The sequence below is a fragment of the Moschus berezovskii genome, chromosome Y, assembly GCF_049115385.1.
Source record: "Moschus berezovskii isolate FMDL1 chromosome Y, NW_MosBer_1.0, whole genome shotgun sequence".
Lineage (NCBI taxonomy): Eukaryota > Metazoa > Chordata > Mammalia > Artiodactyla > Moschidae > Moschus > Moschus berezovskii.
Window position 1 is genome coordinate 75976348 of NC_142489.1, and position 25056 is coordinate 76001403.

Sequence of the window (25056 nt, forward strand, 5' to 3'; positions counted from 1 at the left end):
TTTACTCCTTTTCCCATTTGTTTGAAATTGTATTTCTTCTAATCTGATTGATATAATGAGGAGTCCAAAGTCTATGCTAAATACCAGTAGTGATAGTAGGTATTTTTGTCTTATTCATGAATTAGGTGTCACATTTACAGGTTTTCATCATTGAGAATCATGTTTGCAGTGAGTTTATCCATATGTGGCCTTTATTAGCTTGCAAATGGTTCCGTCTGTTCCCACAAGTTATGTACAGGGTTTATTATGAATAGGTCTTCCATTTCATCAAAAACTTTTACTACATCTCTATCCTAAACTGTTTCAAGATCTTTCCTCTTAAAAGTTAGTTGTCTTTTAGTGTTCTTTCTTCCTTTGTCCACCTAATGCAAAGAACTGACTCATTAGAAAAAGCTCAGATAGTGGAAAATATTGAAGGTCAAAGGAGAGGTGGGCAGCAGATGTTGAGACAGTCAGATAACTTCAGCCACTTTAAAGACATGAATCTGAACAAATTCTGGGAGATAGTGAAAGGAAGCTATCAGGACCAGCCTCAATATGGCCCAGGGTATCCTCGGGATGAACGGCTTCGGCGTCAGCGAGAGAGAGAGAGACAGGGGCTGATGATTCCTTGGTTTATGCTGGAAACCAATAAAACCCCAGCACGGGGTTTACTCTGTTTACGTAGGCCGCAGGCGCCCTCTCGAATCACTGAAGGCACCCCACCAGGGCACCCCCTCGAGTGGGTCTTAAAAGCCCAGACAGATAAGTAAACTCAGAGGGCCCCGCACTCCAAGGATCTCAACCAGAAAAAGGAGAATAGAGAAAAGGACGGAAAAAGAGAAAGAACGACATGGGGAGACCAAGATTCAGTGAGAAAGGCCCAAAACTTTATTTTCCAGTGCTGCTTTTATACCCTAAGTTGTGCGCCTAAGAAACAGAGAAAGGGAGGTATAGAGTCACGCCAAAATCACGTGGGGTCAGCAGTCTTGATCCTTATCAGGATCAGGGCTTATTTTTGTGTGTCTCGTGACAAAAGTTTTAGGTGGTTTACATCATCTTCTGGCTAGGGGGCCTGCTAACAGTTTATGGCCCTCTCTCCTAACAATAGGTTAGTTAGCAAGTAAAAGGCTTATATTCTTTTAAGGTGACTTTCCTAAAGTCAGGTGCTAGACACATAACAAAGTTACATTCCTATAAGGCACAGGTGTAGTGAGCTGCAAGAAAGGAATTTATTAACTTAAGATCTGATGTGGTTAAATCAAAGGCTACTACTTATATTCTCTATATGTGATTAATATACTTCCAAGGATACAATAGATAGAGGAAACTTTCCAGCAAGCATTGATTCAACAATGAAATCTTTTTTAGTACTATTCTAATGATTTTAACTTCTTCAACAGATTCCTGTATTTTAGAATATTAGGCTTTCTGTCTTTGCATGGCTGGGAGGCTATAAACAGTCACATTCATAGTTGTAAGAGCCCGGACAAAATTGTCATGCAAGTTAGAAAGCTATCAGAGGGGCTTGGATTGGAACACTCCTATTAAGCCGAGGAGAACTTTTAAACTACAGCTCTGAATTAATGTTTTCAGAGAAAGGTGGTTGGGGGGAAGCCCCTGTAAGTATTAGAGGACTTGGTAAGAGGCGTAAGATAGTAAACCAGTCAGACTCCGGTTTTCTTTGGGGTAGATGCTCAGGTAAGTCCAGGGGGTCCCTCGAGTCCTGATTAGCCTTTGCCCGTCAGGCCTCTTCCCCAGTTGACCTTTGCCATGGGTAGGATATCCCTCGCTGGCTCCCGGCAGGAAGCCTGACAGGCTCTAGTCCATGGGGTCACAAAGTTGGACATGATTTCCTGGAAGAGCAACAAATTCTCTCCTCTGTGATTGAGACCATTACTTATTCTCAACTGCTTCATTTTCTATCCACCTCACCCTCTTCATATCTCAGGTATCTTAATTTTACTCGTTATCATGTTTAGAATCAGTTATGTTTGTTTGACTTTATTATCACCCACCTGGCCCCAAATTTGTGTGATATCTCAATTGCACATGACTTATATGTGATGAGGGCATGGCGTTGACAAATAATGATATTGAGAGGTGCAGGCAGAGATGGGGTTTTTCCAAGTCAGCTGAGCACAACGCCCTATGCTATTTGTCTGTGGTTTCTGGAAGGTAAGCACAGAGGATAGAATCATGCCAACATGAATAGCACTGTGAATCTGTCCAAGGTGATGTGAGAATACAGAACACTGTTGTTCATTTCTCAGCTCTCCATAGTGAGCACTTCCAAACCTGCCCACCTCCTCAGGAGCAAACCTGTCCTCCTCAGGAGCAAAGCCCCAGGTTAGGAACCTTCCAGGATAATTAGCAGAAGTGGAAGAGGTGCTTGACTTGATTGAAGAGGGAGTGAAGAAAAGAAATAAAAAAAGAACTGGGACAAAATAAAAAGGGGGGATGTTGCTTGCATGAAATATTGAATTTTGTATGCTTCACATTTGAAACCTGGGGGAAGATATTCTTACAATTAACGTGAAATCTCTGTATTTTACATGTGAAAATGTAGGTATAGCTTTTCGAAAATGAGATATAGGATTTTATATGTTACCAATATAAAATCAAGTCCTAATATTTTTTCTTAAAATATGGAATTTTCTACATGAAATATAAGATCTCTGAATTTCCCATATGAAAATATATTGGTCTTGATTTTTGTGAATACATTTTGGAAGTTTTTATGTTTCACATAAAATGGAAATCAACCCCAGGATATTTCTATATGAAACATAGATTTCTCTTTCTTGCTGACATGAAGACCTGCACACATGTTTTCCTAAATGAAAATAAAGAATTCCTTGTAGTCCCTGTGTGAAAACATTGATGGTGATTTGAAACATTAAAACTTGAAGTGAAACATGGAATTTTCCAATTTTATATTTTAAAATCTGAGTGGGTATATTTCACAAGATAATCGGAAATTTTGTAAATGTTTAATGAACTCTGCACTGATTTTCCTACATGAAGATGGAAAAATCATGTATGAAAACTTTAGATTTTCCCCCATGAAATAGGTTTTGTCATCTATTTTGCACATGAAAAGCTGAACACACCTTTTCCTAAGTGATAATTAGAACTCTCTATTAGTTCATGTATGATTCTGTGTGTGCATGTTTATACATGAGTCATTCATTTCTCCAAATTTTTGTATGGTAATCAATGTGCTGGTTCTCTTCTATGAAATACGGAGTTCTTTATGAACACATATCTAATACTTGCGCTGATTATTCTACAGCATTATACGATTCTCCACATTTCACATATGAAAATTTGTGCACAGATGTTCCAACAGGGAACCTTGTGTCCTCTGTAATTAACATATGAGAACTGATTTGATTTTCTGACATGAAAAATGACATTACATATAATTAATATATTCATCCTAGGTGTGGTGAAATATGGATTAATCTATATTATATATATGAAATTCTGCAGATAGAATTTACTACATAAAATATATAATTGTGTATATTTCACATATGGGCAAATGAGTATAATTTTTCAATTTAATATATGGAATTATCTGTGTTTCATATATGGACATCTGAATAAAACTTTTTTGACATGACTTTTGAAAGTTGTATATTACACATAAGATATTCTTACATGAAATATGAGATGTATATTTCACATATGAAAATTAGGATACAGTTTTGATAGATGAAGTATGGATTGCATTATCATTCATAGGAAAATGTGGGTACATTTTCATAAATATATTTGGAAAGTAAAAAATTTATATGCAGTCCTAAACCCAAATTGTCATGTGTAAAATAGGAGTATTTGATATTTTAAATATAAAGAAATCACTTAGTCTTTCAAGCATGAAATATAGAATTTCCTATATTGTTAATATGGAAACCTGAGTGCATATTTTCTCATATGAAACAGAATAAACTCTATTTCACATTTGAAACTCTGGACACAAATTTCTTACATGAAATTTCAGATTTTCTGTATATCATATATGAATATATGTGCTCCAGTTTTTACAGGAAAAATGGAATTCTCTCCTTTTCTTTTATGAAAATACAGATGGCAACCATCTACCTGAAATATAGGATGCTGTGTATTTCACATAAGAAATTTTGGCTTATCTTATCTTACATGAAACATGAAGAGTTTTCTACTCTTCATATGAAAGCCTGGACTCTGATTTCCCTGTAAGAAATATGGAATTCTCTGTGTTTAACACAGGAATCCTGTAAACAAATTATCTTACAGTAGGGTTCTCTATGTCTTGCCTACGAAAATCTGCACACACCTTCTCCTGTATGAAACATGAAATTCCCTACATTCAATATATGTAAACCTGAGCACAGGTTTTTTAGTATGATATATAGAGTAAAATATGCAAATTTCCCTGTTTTTTATATGCAAACTGTGATTCCATATAAAATATTTGTCATTTTACTGAATTTATATGAAATCTACTTACAGTTTTTAGTATATGAAATATAAAAATTCTAACATTATATATGTTAAAATAGCTTCAGACTTCCAAACATGAACCAAGGAGTTTGTACATTTTGTATATGAAAATCTGGGCAACGTTTTTCTTATGTGAAGACATGAAAGCCTCTTTATGTTACATTTGGAGTTTGACATGCAGATGTCCCAAAATGAAATTTGAGATTTGTATATTTCATTTCTGAACATCTGGGTGCTGTTTTCTACATGAAACGTGGAATCCTTTAAATTTCACATGTGAAAATATCAGTGTCTATCTAAAATATGGAACACTGTCTATTTGCTATTAGCAGATTAGGGTGCAGATCATCCTAAATGACATTTGAAATTCTCTATATTTCACATAGGAAAAACCTAAGCACTGTTTTTCTTAGATGAAATGTGACATTTTTATTATCTGTATGAAAACATTTTCACAGGGCAATTTTACATATGAATTCTCTATATTTCACATAGGAATGCAGGTACAGACTTTCCTCCATGTAATTGGGAATTTTTTATATTTCATAAATATAAAACATACCCAGATTTTCTGTATAACATATGGAATGATCTGTTTTACATATGAAATCTTGACTTATTTTCATGTTAAATATTTCCTATCTATATTTCATGCATGAAAATATGGGTCCAGGTTTTCCTCTTGAATTTACTATGCAATTAACTTTGCTTCACATATCAATTCTACACACCAAAATTTCTCCGTGAGTTATGGGATCCTCCTTATTTTACATAGGTTTATCAGATGGTAGATTTTTCTACATGAAGTATGGAATTCTCAATATGATATAAGTATGAAAACCAGAGATTTTCTTACATGAAAAATGTCACTTTCCAGATTTTGTATATGAAAACGTGTGCGGAAGTTTTTTAAATGAATTACTGAATTTAAAATATTTCATGTGTGAATGTATGGATAGAATTTAATGCATAAAATATGGAATTTCCTGTATTTAGTGTATAAAACTCTAGGCAAAACTCTAGGCAAAAGTTCTATGAGTGCAAAGAAATTTTCTCTTCCGCATGTGAAAATCTGTGCCCAGGTAATCATCCAAAAAATATGGGATTGTCTATATTTCATATCTAAACATATAAGGACATATTTCCACTATTAAGTACATATTTTATGCAATATATCACAATAAATAACTTTAGGAAACATGAAAATCTCATATCAATATCCTTCATGAAATATGGAATTTTGTATGCTTCACATATTAAAACTTGGGCACTGATTTTCCATGAGGAATTTTGGAATTTTCTATTCTTACATAGAAAAATCGAAGCACTGATTACTCCACATGAAGTATGGAATTTTCTTTCTTTCCCATATGGGTGTCTATTTTCCCATATATAAACAGAATACTCTATATTTCAAATGTAAGCTAAGATCACTGATTTTCTTACATGAAATAGAGAATTCTCTGTATTGCTCATAGGAAAATCTGGGCCCAGATATTCTTCCATAACCCGTGAAATTCTGCATACTTCAAGGTCAATTTCAGCTGAATGAGTGTATTGCCTGCATATGTGAATCTTCTAAAAGATTCTTAATATAGTACTGAGGTCGCCATTTTACATATGAAAATCTGCATGTCAATTCTCTCCCATGAACTATGGAATTCTGAAATTTATCATACAAAAATCTGGACTCTGGAATATACCTTTAGAGAAAATTTCATATTCTATTTCACATCAGCAAATATGGATGTAAATTCCCCAACAAGAAATGTGCAAGTGGCTAAATCCAGGTGTGCAATTTCCCTGCATGACACTTGCAACCCTCTATCGGTCACTTATAAGCTATAAGGTTTTCCTATATCATGAACTGAATTAGATATATTTCATGCGTGAATATCTGGACACAGATTTTCCTAATTAAATATGGAATTCTCTGAATTTAATATACTAATCTAGTCTCTTTGCCTAAATGAATTATTCATGCTCAGTTGCTGCATTCGTGTTAGACTCTTTGTGACCTTGGATTGTAGTTTTCAGGATTCTCCGTCCATAAGATTACCATAAAACATGGAATTTTCTATTTTCAGTTATGAAATGGTAGAGATGATCCTATATAAAAAAGCGATTTCTCTATACTTTCACATCTGAACATTTGCCCACCTTTTTTCATATATGAAATTTGGAATTTTCCTTATTACATAGATGATTGTATGGGAGCCAGTTAACCTATATATGAAATGTTTAATTCCCTACATTTCACTTGTGCGCATCTCGACAGAATTTACTCAGAAGAAATGTCGAATAGGATATTTAGATGCGATATAAAATACTGTATATTTTCCACATGGAAGTTTGTGCAGAGTTTCCACATGCAGTACAGAATTATTTGTGTTTAACTTATGATAATCCAAGAGCTTATTATTGAACATGACATATGGAATCTGTATGTCTCCTTTAAAATTCTCTGTGCAGAATTTTGTACATTCAAAATTGAATTCTCTATATTTCACATATGAAAATCTTATCAAAGATTTTCCTCCATGACTTACTGAACTCTTTAGTTTACCTATGAAAATCTGGATGTTGATTCTCCTACATGAAATTGGGAAATTTCATTATTTCACATAGGAAAATCTGGGATAGATATTTTTTCTTAAGTGAATATGGGTTTCTCTATATTACGCAAATAAAATCCAAACATGGATTTCTAAGATTAACTTGAAATACACACTCATATTTGAAAATATTCTTATATCCAATATGGAATCATATTTTTTCACGTATGAAATTCTTGACACAGATTATTTTCATGTAGTAAAGTATTCTCTAGGCTTCATGTATCAATTTAGGATGAAGATATTCCGAAGTGAAGTACGCCTTTCTTTCTATTTCACGTATGAGCATCAGAGGGGTGATTTTTCTATATGATACTTATGGTACTCTTTATTTCACATATCAATACTTGGAGTAGATATCCCTACATAAAATATAGATTTGGTATATTTCTCATATGAAAATCTTATCACAGATTTTCCTGCATGAAATATGGAATTCTCTATGGTTTACATATCAAATTGTGGGTGGCAATTTTTCCATATGGAATTCTCTAGCTATCATTTATGCATGTAATCTGAGTGGCAATTACCCTTATGTGTTTCTCTAGATAGCACTTATGAATATTAAGATCTACAAGTGTTTACATGAAAAATGGAATTCTCTACTGTATTTCACCTATCAAAAATCTGGTTCAGAAACATAAAATTCCCTTCACGTCACATAGGAAATTTTGGGCTCATTTTTCTGATATAGGGTGTGGAATTATGATATGATACATGCATATATGATGGTATGGGTCCCTATTTATCTACATATCACATATGAAAACCTAATCACACATTTTCTCAAATGAAAGTGGGAATCCAATGTATTTAACATTGAAAATGTAGCCCCAGAATTTCCATATTGAAGTATGGAATTCTCTGTATTTCATATATGAATATTTAGCTGCAGATTTTCCAACAGAAAATGTGGAATTATCTATAGTTCATACATGAACGTCCAGGTGACATTTTCCATGTGAAATATGGATTTCTCAATATTACACATGCATAAGTGTGAGAATACGAAATTCTCTGCATTTCATATTTGAAAAGTTGAATGCAGATTTTCTCAGAGAAACTTGGGTTTCTCTCTATTTCATAGAGGAATGTATGGGTGTAAATATTCCTACTTATAATACATTTCAAGTGATCATACAAGTGAAAATCCGCGAGCAGTTTACTGAGATGTATTACGAAAATTTCTATTTGTCTTATTGAGAATTTGTCTTCAGTTCTTAATAGACTAAATATGGATATTTCTGTTTTGTGTATTCAAATCTGCCTGTCTATTTACATATACAATATTTGTAATTTTCCTAAATGTATATGAAAATCTACAGAAAGCTTTTCATATGTAAAATATGAAAATTCTAGAATTTTATATGTGATACTTTTTTGGATTTCCAAACATGAAATATGAAATCCTTTATATATTGTATAAGAAAATCTGAACAGTGGTGTTTCTATGTGAAGTACATGAAAGCCTCTGTATGGTGTATTTGGAAATGGATGCGGATGTTCCAAAATGAAATGTAGAATTTGCTGTATTTCATATCTGAAAATTTGAGTGCAGATTTTCTACATAAAATGTGGAATCCGCTATATTTCACATAGGAAAAATATTGCTGTCTATTTTTCTGTCTAAAATATGGACCAATCTATGTTTAACATTAGCAGGTTAGAGTGCAGATGATCCTAAATGAAATATGGAATTCTCTATATATGACATATAAAAATATAAATCCTGGTTTTCCTGGATGAAACATGGGATTCTCTATATCTCAACGAAAATTTGTACTGAGGAGAATTTTCTGTCTGAAATCTCTATATTTCACATAAGAATGTAAGTACAGATTTTCCCACATAAACTTGGAATTTTATGTATTTCACAATATGAAATATTGACTTTCCTATATTTCACATGTGAACATCTGGGAATAGATACTCTCAGATGAAATGTTGAATTTTCTATTTTAAATGGCAATGTCACAGTGTATATTTTTAATAAAATATGAAATACTATATTTTCCATAGGGAAAATATGTGCACAGATTTCTACAAACAGAATGCCATTCTCTGTATTTAGCTATGAATTTAGCATATGAAACTCCAAGAACTTATTATTTTACACATAATATATGGAAATGAATACATACACACACATAATATATGGAAATCTGTATTTCTCCTGTAAAATTCTGTGTGCAGAATTTGTACACACAATATTAATTTCTCTTGATTTCACATGTGTAAGTTTGTCAAAGATTTTCCTACCCATAATACTGAATTCTTTACTTTACATATCAAAATCTGGATTTGGATTTTCCTTTATGAAATTGGGAAATCTCTGAATTTCACATATGAAAATCTCGGGACAGATTTCCCTCCATAAAATTTTATTATTTTCATTTGATAAATGAATATACGGTATTTATTTTTCTACATTACATGCGTAAATTTTGAGCACAGGTTTTCAACATGATATATGGAATTAAAGATGAAATACACATTTCAGAATAGGTAGGACCAGAATTCAATATATGGCATTAGAGAATTCTATATATCATGTATTTAAATCAACATTCTAGTATCCATATATGAAATATAGAAACTTCATATTTCATGTTTGAATTTCTTTTTTCAGGTTACCATATATAAAATGTATAAAATTTCATATTATATTTCAGAAAATATTCATTCTGATTTTCAATGTGAGTATATAGAGAAACAAAGGTTTCAACAGAAAATTATGCAATCCTTTTTTCTCTGTGAAATATACAAAGGTCCCTATTTCTCGTAGGAAAATCTATGCGTAGAGTTTCAAATGTCTAATATTGAGCATTCCATATTTCATTTGGGAATATCTGCGCCAAGTTCTCAAATGTAAATTAGAGAGAATGCTATATTATTGCACAAAAGTTTGTGTCCAGATATTCACAAGTATCCAGTAACATATTTTGTGAGACATAGAAGAAACGTATGAAAGATTTTGAATAGAATTAAGTACATAAAAAATTAAAACATAACAAATAGACCCAAAGGTAACCTGTGTCGATTATATCCAGGTTACTGATAGTAGTTCTGTTGCCACCACTTTTAAAGTAGATTTTCTTTGGGGAAAAAAAAAAAAATTTTAGTCTTTTAACATGCACATATACACTAATATATGTACAACACATTCAGCTTGATTTTACTATTTTCTTAAAAAGTATATTATATAGTTGGATGACAATTGAAATTTTCAATAAGATACTGACATTTAGATTTCTTATTTTGACTTTCAAATTGACGTGAGATCCACCAAGACTTATACTATTTTAGTAAAATCATTAATATACGTTGAACAGTTAATTTTATTGGAGTATAACTGATTAAGAATACTTTGTTAATTTCTACTCTAAACCACAATGCTTGCATATTGCATTCTGTGGGGTAGAAAAGACTCAGAAATGCATTATTGATGGAACAATAACCATCTAAACCTTCTATTTTCGACTTCCTCCCAATTTAGGTCACCACAGTGCATTAGGTAGAGTTCCCTGTGTTGCATAGAGGCATCATAAACACATGTGTGTCAGTTACAGTCTCCCAGTAGCTTCCACCACAAACCGTTTCCTCCCTGCATCCTTATATTTCTTCTCTATATATGTGTCCCTATCACTGCTTCTCAAATAAGATCATCTCTATCAGTTTCTTAGAGTCCATATATGTGTTAATCTGTAATATTTGTTTTCCTTTTTGCAATTTAGTTCTTTATGATTATACAGTAGAAATGAGAAATAGATTTAAGGGGCTAGATCTAACAGATAGACTGCAGGATGAAATATGGACAGAGGTTCGTGACGTTGTCTAGGAGACAGGGATCAAGACCATCCCCATGGAAAAGAAATGAAAAAAAGCAAAATGGCTGTCTGAGGAAGCTTCACAAATAGCTGTGAAAAAAAGAGAAGTGAAAAGCAAAGGAGAAAAGGAAAGATATTCCCATTTGAATGCAGAGTTTCAAAGAATAGCAAGGAGAGATGAGAAAGCCTTCCTCAGCCATCAAAGTAAAGAAATAGTGGAAAACAACAGAATGGGAAAGATAAGCGATCTCTTCAAGAAAATTAGAGATACCAAGAGAACAATTCATGCAAGATGGGGGCAATAAAGGACAGAAATGGTATGGACCTAAGAGAAGCAGAAGATATTAAGAAGAGGTGGCAAGAATACACAGAAAAACTGCACAAAAAATATCTTCACAACCAAGATAATCACGATGGTGTGATCACTGACCTGGAGTCAGACATCCTGGAATGTGAAGTCAAGTGGGCCTTAGAAAGCATCACGATGAACAAAGCTAGTGGAAGTGATGGAATTCCAATTGAGCTATTTCTAATTCTGAAAGATCATGCTGTGAAAGTGCTGCACTCAACCTATCACAAAATATGGACAACTTTGCAATGGATACAGGACTGGAAAAAGTCAGCTTTCATTCCAATGCCAAAGAATTCTCAAGCTACCACACAATTACACTCATCTCACATGCTAGCAATGAAATTCTCAAAGCCAGGCTGCAGCCATATGCGAACCGTGACCATCCAGATGTTCAAGTTAGTTTTAGAAAAGGCAGAGGAAGCAGAGATCAAATTACCAACTTCTGATGGATCATGGAAAAAGCAAGAGAGTTCCAGAAAAACGTCTATTTCTGCTTTATTGACTGCATAAGCCTTTGGCTATGTGGATCACTATAAACTGTGGAAAATTCTGAAAGAAATGGGAATACCAGGACACCTGACCTGCCTTTTGAGAAACATATATGCAGGTCAGGAAGCAACAGTTAGAACCGGACAAGGAACAGACTAGTACCCAATAAGAAAAGGAGTACATCAAGGCTGTATATTCTCACCCTGATTATTTAACTTATATGCAGAGTGCATCATGAGAAACGCTGGCCAGAAGAAGCCCAACCTGGTATCAAAATTGCTGGGAGAAATATCAATAACCTCAGGTATGCAGATGACACCAGCCTTATGGCAGAAATTGAAGAGGAACTCAAAAGCCTCTTGGTGAAAATGAAAGAGAGTGAAAATGTTGGCTTAAAGCTCAACATTCAGAAAACTAAGATTATGAAACCTGGTCCCATCACTTCATAGCAAATAGATGGGGGAAAGGTGGAAACAGTGTCAGACTTTATTTTGGAGGGTGCTCCAAAATCACTGCAGATGGTGACTGTAGCCATGAAATTAAAAGACACTTACTCCTTGGAAGGAAATCCATCACCAACCTAGATAACACATTAAAAAAACAGAAACATTACTTTGCCAACAAATGTCCATCTAGTCAAGACAATGGTTTTTCCAGTAGTCATGTATGCATGTGAGAGTTGGACTGTGAAGAAAGCTGAGCACAGAAGAACTGATACTTTTGAACTGTGGTGTTTGAGAAGACTCTTGTGAGTCCCTTGGACTGCCAGAAGATCCAGCCTGTCCATCGTAAATGAGATCAGTCTGGGTATTCATTGGAAGGACTGATGTTGAAGCTGAAACTCCAGTACTTTGGCTACCTCATGTGAAGAGTTGAATCACTGGAAAAGACCCTGATTCTAGGAAGGTTGGAGGCAGGAGGAGAAGGGGATGACAGATGATGAGATGGCTGGATGGCATCACCGACTCGATGGAGATGAGTTTTCATAAATTCCGGGAGTTGATGATGGACAGGGAGGCCTGGTGTCCTGTGGTTCTTGGGATCGCAAAGAGTCAGACACGACTGAGAGACTGCACTGAACTAAACTGATATGACCTTTTCTGAATCCAGACACATTTCTACAATTGACATGATTTCTTTCCTCTTTAAGACTGAACTCTGTGGTAGAGGGTGAGGGTGGGATGTTTTGGGAGAACGGCATTGAAACATGTATATTATCATATGTGAAACGAATCACCAGTCCAGGTTCGACACATGATACAGGATGCTCAGGACTGGTGCATGGGGATGATCCAGAGGGGGGATAAGGAGAGGAGGGAGGGGGGGTTCAAAAAAGGGAACACATGTACACCAGGGACGGATTCATGTCAATGTACGGCAAAACCAATATTGTAAAGTAATTCAGTTCAGTTCTGTCGCTCAGTCGTGTCTGACTCTCTGCGACCCCATGAATCACAGCATGCCAGGCCTCCCTATCCATCACCAACTCCCGGAGTTCACTCAAACTCATGTCCACAGAGTCGGTGATGCCATCCAGCCATCTCATTCTCTGTCGTCCCCTTCTCCTCCCGCCCCCAACCTTTCCCAGCATCACAGTATTTTCCAGTGATTAGCCTCCAATGAAAATAAATGAATAAAATAAAAAATAAAAGACTGAGTGATAGTCTAATATATCAGTTCAGTTCAGTTCAGTCACTCAGCCGTTTCCGACTCTTTCTGACCCCATGAATCACAGAACGCCAGGCCTCCCTGTCCATCACCAACTCCCAGAGTTCACTCAAACTCATGTCCATCGAGTCGGTGATGCCATCCATCCATCTCATTCTCTGTCGTCCCCGTCTCCTCCCACTCCCCAATACCTCCTAGCATCAGACTCTTTTCCAGTGAGTCAACTCGTCGCATGAGGTGGCCAAAGTATCAGAGTTTCAGCTTTAGCTTCAGTCCTTTTAATGAACACCCAGGATTGATCATATTCAGAATGGACTGGTTGGATCTCCTTGCAGTCCAAGGGACTCTCAAGAGTCTTCTCTAGCACGACAGTTCAAAAGCATCAATTCTTCGGTGATTATGTGCCAGATTGTCTTTATATATTTCCCCGTAGGTGGACACTTGTTTTTTCCAGGTGCTAGCTATTGTAATTATTGCCATCATCAATTTGGGGATATGTATCTTTTGGAGTTTAGATTTTCTTCAGGTATATGACCAGTAGTGGGATTGTGAATCATAAGGTAGTTGCATTATTATTTTTTAAAGGACCCTCCATATTGTTCTCCATAGTGACTCCTTTAAGCAGGAGGAGAGAAGGATTCTCTTTTCTTCACACCCTGTCTAGGATTTATCTTTTTTGGTAGATTTTTAGATACTTGCCATTAGGGCCAATGAGAGTTGATATCTCATTGAAGTTTTTATTTTCTTGTCTCTAACAGTTAGTGATTTTGAGCATCTCCTCATCCATATTGGCAATCTCTATATCTTCTTGACAGAAATGTGTATTTCGTCTTCTGTCCAATTTTTTTTTTTTTCAATTTCGTTGTTTGTTTTTCTGTTATTGGGCAACATCAGTTGCTTCATATTTGGGAATTTAGCCTCTTGTAATTTCCTTCATTGCAAAATATTTTCTCCCATAGTGTGAATCATTTTCTGTCTTATTTGTCGTTTTGCTGTGCAAGCCATTTAAGTTTAATTAGGTTGCACTTGTTTGGTTGATTTTTGTTTTATTTTCATAAAAATAGGAGGTAGGTCAAAGATAAAAAATAAAGATATGTTGATATAATTTATGTCAAAGAGGGTACTTATACTTTCTTCTAATGTTATAGATTTAAACTGGCTGGGATTATATTTGGGTCTTTCATCCATCTTGAGGTTATCTTTTACTGCAATATTTTGGCCACTTCATGCGACGAGTTGACTCACTGGAAAAGACTCTGATGCTGGGAAAGGTTGGGGGTGGGAGGAGAAGGGGACGACTGAGAATGATATGGCTGGATGGCATCACCGACTCCGTGGACATGAGTTTGAGTGAACTCCGGGAGTTGGTGATGGACAGGGAGGCCTGGCGTGCTGTGATTCATGGGGTCGCGGAGAGTCAGACACGACTGTGCGACTGAACTGAACTGAACTGAACTGAACTGAAGGAGTGACTCCAGTTATCCGCTGATGAATGGCATGGCAAACCACTCCAGTGCACGTGCCCTGATTCCCTCATGGATGTGTAAAAAGGCAAATAAACAAACAAAACACACCAATGACACTGAAAGTTGAGTCCTTCAGTTCAGAATGTGTTCAGTATGCTACTAAGGAAGACCAGAGGAAAATTACTAATGGCTGTAGAAAACATGACGTGGTTTGACCAAAGCTGAAATCAAACTCATTTATGGATTTGTCTGCTGAGGAGTGTAAACTGTTTTTTTTTTCCCTACTTTTGTGAAAAGTTCTATTAGTAATTGCATAGGAATTACATTGAACCTTTAAACTCCTTTTTGTAGTGTAGGCATTCCCCAATATTGATTATTCCACTGCAAGAGAACAGTATATCTCTACATTTCTTTGTGTTATTTTGATTCATTTCATTTCTGCCTTATTCTTTGCTGCACACCAGTATTATCCCTACCTAAGTAGACATATTCCCAGGAATTTCATTCCACTTGTTGCTGTGGTGAGTGGGACTGCTTCCTAAATTTAAATTTTTGTCCTTTTACTGTTAGTGTATAAGAAGGCAAGATATTTCTTTAGGTTAATTTTGTATCCAGTAACTTCCCTAAGTTACTGTAATTTTGTATCCAGTTACTTCCCTAACGGAGAAGGCACTGGCAAGCCACTCCAGTACTCTTGCCTAGAAAATCCTATGGATGGAGGAGCCTGGTAGGCTGCAGTCCGTGGGGTCGCTAAGGGTCGGACACGACTAAGCGACTTCACTTTCACTTTTCACTTTCACACATTGGAGAAGGAAATGGCAACCCACTCCAGTGTTCTTGCCTAGAGAATCCCAGGGATGGGGGACCCTGGTGGGCTTCTGTGTATGGGGTCACACAGAGTCGGACAGGACTGAAGTGACGCAGCAGCAGCAGCAACTTCCCTAAACTCAACCTTTAATTCTAGGCATTTTTAGGTGGCTTATCTTTCACCATAATCTATCATCTCAGACAGGATCTTCAGGATAAGGTAATAACATTCCAGAGCTCTAGCCTCTCTGCTTTCACAATATACGTGCTTTCTGCTTTACTTTACTAACTCTTCAGTGTGATTGTGTGAATGAATGACAACTTGCAGAAATGAACCTTGAGCCCTGCTCTGTGGTTTCTCAGTGCCTCATAATGACTGAAAATAGTCCCCAAAAGGGGTGTCTTCTCAGGGGTTTATACCAAACTGCCAATATCAAGAGGCATACAACATCCCTGTGAAGGGAATGGCTAGAAATTGGTGAAGTGTGTGAACTGAACTTTTTTTTCTAGGTCAGCTTTTCATGATCTCTTTGACCATTTCATAATCGCATCAGGATGTATAACTACTAATCTAATCTGTCAGATTATCCACTTTCAAGGGACTTGAGAGCCATGTTGTTGCTGTGTACTTTTACTTAGCCTCCATGTATGTAAACATCTAGCCTTGTTAGGGGCCAAAAGTTACAGGAACACGTTTGGAAATGATTTGGAACTCTAGCTTTAGCACCAACCCACTTCGCTGCCTGCCTCAGGGGCTAGCGACCTGGAAATGACGCTTTGTCATGCTGTGCTTCTAATTGATAGATCTATGTTAATTGGAAGAGCAATGGACTTCTTCCTTTGGTAGTGCTAGCTCTTAGCAAACCAGACAAAGCTACTCAGTGGCTTCAGTTTCTATTATATAGATAGTTGTTTTGTAGAATCTGTGGAAATGAACTGAAAGTGTTGGCCCTAGTAACTGGAGGAGAAAATTCACTTTTTTCTTGCTGGCCAACCTTCTACCACCTCTTTTGATTTCAAACATACTAGCGTGGTGAAACTCAGATGGGACATCTTGGTTCTTGATCATTCCTTTATGAGTCACTGTTTCTATTGTGGTCACGTCGACTCAGGAATGTGCACAGGTACACATTAGATGGATGCCTCCCCTAGTAGTCCTAGTTTGAGAAACATTCTGAGAAAGCTACTCTGTTACACTCTGGGTGGTATCTGACTAAAGTGAAAATCAAACAAAGGTCTTGGTGATAAATAACTAGAAAACAGTCTAGGATGCCACCAGGTCTACCCCTGGTGTGTCTCCACCCTGCCTCAGTGGTATAACAGGGAGGGACCAGTAACACGCCTTTGTTGGTGAGGAACAGACTAAGTCTGAACAGGGAAGGAAAGCTTTGGTGGAAAATCTGTCTCCACCCACTTCTACAGTAGGGAGGGACACCTCTTGGTGAAAGGAGACATGATCGCGGATGCTGCTTTTTTCTCTTTTACAGATGGGAGATTGACGTTCCGGAACCACTCCTTTAAAATGTGTTAAAACAGCAGAGGGAGGAAGATGGCAGAGGAATAGGATGGGGAGACCACCCACCCCACCCCACCCCCGCAATTCATCGAAAGAACATTTGGACACTGAGTAAATTCCACAAAACAACTTCTGAATGCTGGCAGAGACATCAGGCACCCAGAAAAGCAGCTCATTGTGTTCAAAAGGAAGTAGGAAGTAAAATAAAATATAAAAAGAGAGTCAAAAGAGGTAGGGATGGAGATCTGTCCGGGGAAGGTAGGCTTAAAAAAAAAAAAAAAAAGAGAGAAGTTTCCATACACCAGGAAACACTCACTGGCAAGTCTGTGGCAAGCCTTGGAACCTCAGAGGGCAACATAACTGGGAGGAAAAATAAATATAATTTAAACCCACAGATTATGTTTCCAATTATAAGTCCCAGAGGAGAAGCAGCGCAGAGGCCTGCATCCCCACTAGAAAACAGGGGCTGGGCAGGGTGGCACAGGCTGCATTGCTTAGAGTAAAGATTGGGCCTGAATGTCCCGAAGGCAATCTCAGGGAACTAACTTTGAATACCAAAGCAGACTGTGGGATACCTACCCCGTGAAAAGGCGAAAAGCCCTAACTTAAGACACTGCTAGACATGCTCACTGAACAAAGGACTGAGCAGAACTAGTCAGCTGTGGATGGTTTATCCCTGCCAAGACAGGCAGGGTAGGGCAGCCAGAGCCAGAAGGGGGCAATCACGCCCTTAGAGAGGCATCTGATACCAGACTGCACACAGGCTTCATTGCTAACCAAGACTTCCTGGAATTCAGGCCAGTCAACATCCACCTGAGAAGGTATGCTGGTTTTACACTCAGAAAACACAGGGGCAGGACTGGGGAGGAGATAAGTCAAAGTGACCACGCTCACCAAATATCTGGTCACCTGAGCTGCTCAGAGAAGTCACAAAACGCAGGCCTAACCAAGTCTGAGCCTTTGAGGAGTGCCCGAGTACCTGAACCTGATGGGCTTAGACCTGGGAAGTGCATACAACCCAGGGAAGTCTTCAGACTCTTGCTGGCAGAGCAACCTAGAGCCTAAGCAGTATAAACAGGGAAAGCACACACACTGTGAGCGGGGACAAACACAGTGTGGCTGAGATACTGCAAGCACTCCCCACAGACGTCAGTGATATTTGTTTGCAGCGTTCCTCCCTCCCCACAGCATGACTGAACAAGTGAGCCAAAAAGGTGTCCACCACCGCCCCCTTGTGTCATGTCGGAAATTAGACATTGAAGAGACCAGCAAACTGAAGAAGCTAAAACAGAGGGAACTACCTTAGAAGTGACAGATGGAGAAGTCTTGAGGCTACTGCAAGAATAAGACTGAAAACTAGAGGCAGGAGGCTTAAGTCCAAATCCTGAGAACAGCAAAGAACTCCTGACTTCAGGGAATATTAATCCATAGGAGTTCATCCAACGCCTCCATACCTACACTGAAACCAAGCACTACCCAAGGGTCAACAAGTTCCAGAGCAAGAGATACCACAAACATTCTCCAGCAACACAGGAAAATAACCCTGAGTTCAATATACAGGTTGCTCAAAATGACTCCAAACACATCGACATCTAATAAATCATTACTGGACACTTCATTGCACTCCAGAGAGAAGAAATAGAGCTTCACCCACCAGAACACCAACGTAAGCGTTGCTAACCAGGGAATCTTGACAAGCCACCTGTCCAGTGCCACACACAGCAAGGAAACTCCACAATAAAGAGAAATCCACAAACTACCAGAAGACGGAAAAGCTACCCCAAGCACAGCAATATAAGCACCATGAAAAGGAAGAGAAATGCCCAGCAAGTAAAGGAACAGGATAAATGCTCACCAACCCAAATAAAAGAGGAGGAGTTAGGGAATCTACCTGATAAAGAATTACCATAATGATAGTGAAAATGATCCAAAATCTTGAAAACAAATTGGAGTTACAGATAAAAAAACCTGGAGACAAGAATCGAGAAGATGGAAGAAAGGTTTAACAAGGATCTAGAAGAAATAAAAAGAGTCAATACACAATGAATAATGCGAGAGTTGAGATTTAAAAAAAAAAAAACAAACAAAAAACCTCTGGAGGGAACCACAATAGAATAACGAAGGCAGAAGATAGGAAAAGTGAGAAAGAAGATAGAGTGGTAGAAAGAAATGAAACAGAGGAATAAAGAAAAGCGAATTAAAAGAAATAAGGACAATCTCAGAGACCTCTGGGAAAATGTTAAACGCCCGAATATTCGAATCATATGACTCTAAGAAGAAGAAGACTAAAAGAAAGACCATGAGGAGATACTTGAGGAGATAATAGTTGAAAACTTCCCTAAAATGGGGAAGGAAATAATCACCCAAGTTCAAGAAACCCAGAGAGTACCAAACAGGATAAACCCAAGTCAAAAGATGCCAAGGTATACATTAATCTAATTAATAAAGATCAACGCAGAGAACAAATATTAAAAGCAGCAAGGGAAAAACAACAAATAACACTCAAGGGAATTCCCATAAGGATAATAGCTGATCTTTCCATTGAAACTCTTCAGGCCAGGAGGGAATGGCAGGACATACTTGAAGTGTTGAAAGAAAATAACCTACAGCCCAGATGACTGAACCCAGCAAGGATCTCATTCAAATATGCAGGAGAAATCAAAAGCTTTACAGACAAGCAAACCTGGGCGAATTCAGAATCAACACATCAACTCTCAAGCTAAAGGACCTTCTCTAGATACGAAACACAGAAAGGGTGTATAAACTCGAACCCAGAACAAAAAAGTAAATGGCAATGGGATCATCAGTTCAGTTCAGTTCAGTTCAGTCGCTCAGTCGTGTCCGACTCTCCACGACCCCATGAATCACAGCACGCCAGGCCTCCCTGTCCATCACCAACTCCCGGAGTACACACAAACTAATGTCCACAGAGTCGGTGATGCCATCCAGCCATCTCATTCTCCGTCGTCCCCTTCTCCTCCCGCCCCCAACCTTTCCCAGCATCAGAGTCTTTTCCAGTGAGTCAACTCGTCGCATGAGGTGGCCAAAGTAGTGCAGTTTCAGCTTTAGCATCAGTCCCTCCAATGAACACCCAGGATTGATCTCCTTTAGAATGGACTGGTTGGATCTCCTTGCAGTATAAGGGACTCTCAAGAGTCTTCTCCAACACCACAGTTCAAAAGCATCGATTCTTCGGCGATCAGCTTTCTTCACAGTCCAACTCTCACATCCATACATGACCACGGGAAAAACCATTGCCTTGACTAGACGGACCTTGGTTGGCAAAGGAATGTCTCTGCTTTTTAATATACTATCAAGGTTGGTCATAACTTTCCTTCCAAGGAGCAAGCGTCTTTTAATTTCATGGCTGCAATCAGCATCTGCAGTAATTTTGGAGCCCAAAATACTTATCAATAATTACCTTAAATGTAAATGGGCTGAATACCACAACCAAAAGACAAATCCTGGCTGAATGGATACAAAAACAAGACCCCTATATATGTTGTCTACAAAGGACCCACCTCGAAACAAGGGATACATACCGACTGAAAATGAAGTGCTTGAAAAAGGTACTTTATGCAAATAGAGACAAAAAGAAAGGAGGAGTAGCAATACTCATATCAGATAAAACAGACTTTAAAACACACTCTGTGAAAAGAGACAAAGAAGGACACTACATGATGAGCAAAGTGTCAATCCAAGAAGAAGATATAATAATTATAAATAAACATGCACCCAACATAGGAGCACCACAATACGTAAGGCAAATACTAACAAGTATGAAAGGAGAAGTTAACAAAAACAGAATAATAGTGGGAGACTTGAATACCCCACTCACACCTATGGATAGATCAACTAAACAGAATAACAAGGAAACACAAAAGTTAAATGATACAATAGACCAGTTAGACTCAGTTGATATCTATAGAACATTTCACACCCAAACAATGAATTCCACCCATTTCTCAAGTGCACATGGAACCTTACCAGGGTAAATTAAAAAAAAAAAAAAATGAAATAATTCTCATCATCTTTTCTGACCACAATACAGAAAGATTAGATCTGAATTACAGGAGAAAAACTATTAAAATTCCAATATATGGAGGCTGAACAACACGGTGCTGAATAGCCAACAAATCATAGAAGAAATAAAAAAAGAAATCAAAAAATGCTTACAAAGGAATAAAAATGAAAACACAAAAACCCCAAACCTATGGGACACTGTAAAGACAGTGCTAAGGGGAAGTTTCATAGCAATACAGGCATACCGTAAGAAACAAGAGAAATGTGAGCTGTATAACCTAACTCTACACCTAAAGCAACTATTAAAAGAAGAAATAAAGAAACCCAGGGTTCCTAGAAGGAAATAAATCTTCAAAATTAGACCAGAAGTAAATACAAAAGAAACAAAAGACCATAGCAAAACTCAACAAAGCCAAAATCTGATTCTTTGAGAGGGTAAATAAAATTGATAAACCACTAGCCAGACTCATCATGAAGTAAAGGGAGAGACACCAAATCAATAAAATTAGAAATGAAAATGGAGAGATCATAACAGACAACACAGAAAGACAAAGGATCACAAGAGACTACTACCAGCAATTATATGCCAATAATATGGACAACCTGGCAGAAATGGATAAATTTTTAGAAAAGTACAACTTTCCAAAACTAAACCAGGAAGAAATAGAAAATCTTAACAGACCCATCACAGGCACGGAAATGGAAACAGGAATCAGAAATCTTCCAGCAAACAAAAGCCCAGATCCAGACGGCTTCACAGCTGAATTCTCCAAATTTTAGAGAAGAGCTAACAACTATCCGACTCAAACTCTTCCAGAAAATTGCAGAAGGTAAATTTTCAACTCATTCTATGAGGCCAACATCACCCTATTAACAAAACTTGACAAAGATGCCACAAAAACAGAAAACTACAGGCCAATATCACTGATGAACATAGATGCAAAAATCCTAAATATATTTCTAGCAATCAGAATCCAAAAACACATTAAAGAGAGCATACATCATGAGCAATTGGGCTTAATCCCAGGGATGCAAGGATTCTTCAATATCCAACAATCAATCAATGTAATACACCACATTAACAAAATGAAAAATAAAAACTATATGATTATCTCAAGAGATGCAGAGAAAGCCTGTGAGAAAATTCAATAAATTTATGATAAAAACCCTCCAGAAGGCGGGAATAGAAGGAACATACTTCAACATAATAAAAGCTATATATGACAAACACATAGCAAACATTATCCTCAATAATGAATAATTGAAAGCATTTCCCCTAAAGTCAGGAATAAGACATGGGTGCCCACTATCACCACTAATATTCACCATCGTTTTGCACGTTTTGACCACAGCAATCAGAGAAGAATAAGGTATAAAACGAATCCAAACTGGAAAAAGAGAAGTAAAACTCTCATTGTTTGCAGATGACGTGATCCTCTATACAGAAAACCCTAAACATTCTACCAGAAAATTATTAGAGCTAATCAATGAATAGAGTAAAGTTGCAGGATATAAAATCAACAACAGAAATCCCTTGCATTCCTATACATCAAGAAAGGGAAAATAGAGAAATTAAGGGGAAAATTCCATTCATTATTACAAAGAAAATAATAAAATACTTAGGAATATATCTACCTAAAGAAACAAAAGACCTATATATAGAAGACTTTAAAACACTGGTGAAAGAAATCAAATAGAACACTGATAGATGGAGAAATATATCGTGTTCATGGACTGGAAGAATACATATTGTGAAAATGAGTATACTACCCAAAATTATTTATAGATTCAATGCAATCCCTATCAAGCTACCGATGGTATTTTCACAGAGCTAGTGTAAATAATTTCACAATTTGAATGCAAATACAAAAAACCTTAAATAGTTAAAGCAATCTTGAGAAAGAAGAATGGAATTTGGGCAATCAACCTGCCTGACTTCAGGGTCTACTACAAAGCCACAGTCATCAAGATAGTATGGTACTGACATATCTCATGAATTGCAAACTACAAAGTAAGAAGTCCTCAATTTCACTGTGTCATTTTTCTCAAAGCCAAAGAAATATCTCCAACCACTATTTTTGTCCATAAATTCCAGATGACAAAGAATTGAAGAGAATATTGTAAATCAACTATATATAAATAAAAAATAAAATTGGTGAAGTATACCAAGCATGCTTGATTTGTTGATATCTTGTTTTATAGTGACTAGTGAAAATTTAGCTACTGAAAGATTAGTACGAATAAAATATTTTTCTCTCTCTTAAAAAAAAAAGAAATATAGATCAATACAACAAAATGGAAAGCTCAGAGATAAAGCCCTGCATCAATGGACACCTTATCTTTGACAAAGAAGGCAAGAATATTCAATGGAAAAGACAATCCCTTTAACAAGTGGTGCTGGGAAAACTGGTCAACCCCTTGTCAAAGAATGAAACTAGCACACTCCCTACTACCATACAAAAAATAAACTTAAAATGGATTAAAGATCTAAATGTAAGACCACCAGAAACTATAAAACTCCTAGAGGAGAACATAGGCAAAACACTCTCCGACATAAATCACAGCAGTATCCTCAATGACCGACCTCCCAGAATAATGGAAATAAAAGCAGAAATAAACAAATGGGACCTAATTAAATATAAAAGCTTCTGCACAGCAGAGGTTCACAGACAGCCTTCAGAATAAGAGGAAATTATAGCAAATGAAGCAAGTGACAATTAATCTCAAAAATATACAAGCAGCTCCTGCAGCTCAATTCCAGAAAAATAAATAACCTAATCAAAAAATGGGCCAAAGAATTACACAGACATTTTTCCAAAAAAAAAAAAATACAGATGGCTAACAAACACATGAAAATATGCTCAACATCACTCTTAATCAAAGAAATGTAAATCAAATCAACAATGAGGTACCATTTCACACCAGTTAGAATGGTTGCTATCCAAAAGTCTACAAGCATTAAATGCTGGAGAAGGTGTGGACAAAGGGGAACTCTCTTACACTGTTGGTGGGAATGCAAACTAGCAGTCACTGTGGAGATTCTTTAAAAACCTGGAAATAGAACTGCCATACAACCCAGCAATCCCAGGGCTCTGCATACAGACCAAGGAAACCAGAATTGAAAGAGACACATGTACCACAATGTTCATTGCAGAACTGTTTATAATAGCCAGGACATGGAAGCAACCTAGATTTCCAACAGCAGATGGATGGATAAGGAAGCTGTGGTACACAATGGAGCATTACTCAACCATTAAAAAGAATACATTTGAATCAGTTGTAATGAGTTGGAAGAAACTGGAGCCTATTATACAGAGTAAAGTAAGCCAGAAAGCAAAACACAAATACAGTGTACTAACACATATATATGGAATTTAGAAAGATAGTAACAATAACCCGGTATGCAAGACAGCAAAAGAGACACAGTAGTATAGAACAGTCTTTTGGACTCTGTGGAAGAGGGAGAGGGTGGCATGATTTGGGAGAATGGCACTGAAACATGTACATTGTCATAAGTGAAATGAATCGGCAGTCCAGGTTTGATGCATGATCCAGGCTGCTTGGGCCTGGTGCACTGGGATGACCCAGAGGAATGATATGGGGAGGGAGATGGAAGCGGGGTTCAAGATAGGGAACACATGAACACCCAGGGTGGATTCATGTCAATCTATGGCAAAACCAAAACAATACTGTTATTAGCCTCCAATTAAAATAAATAAAGTAAATAAATAAAATGTGTTAAAAAAAATCCACAGCAGGTTTGAACCTCATGCCTGATCTTCTGTGGTGAAACTGAATTGACAAAGTACTGTTTGGAAGATGG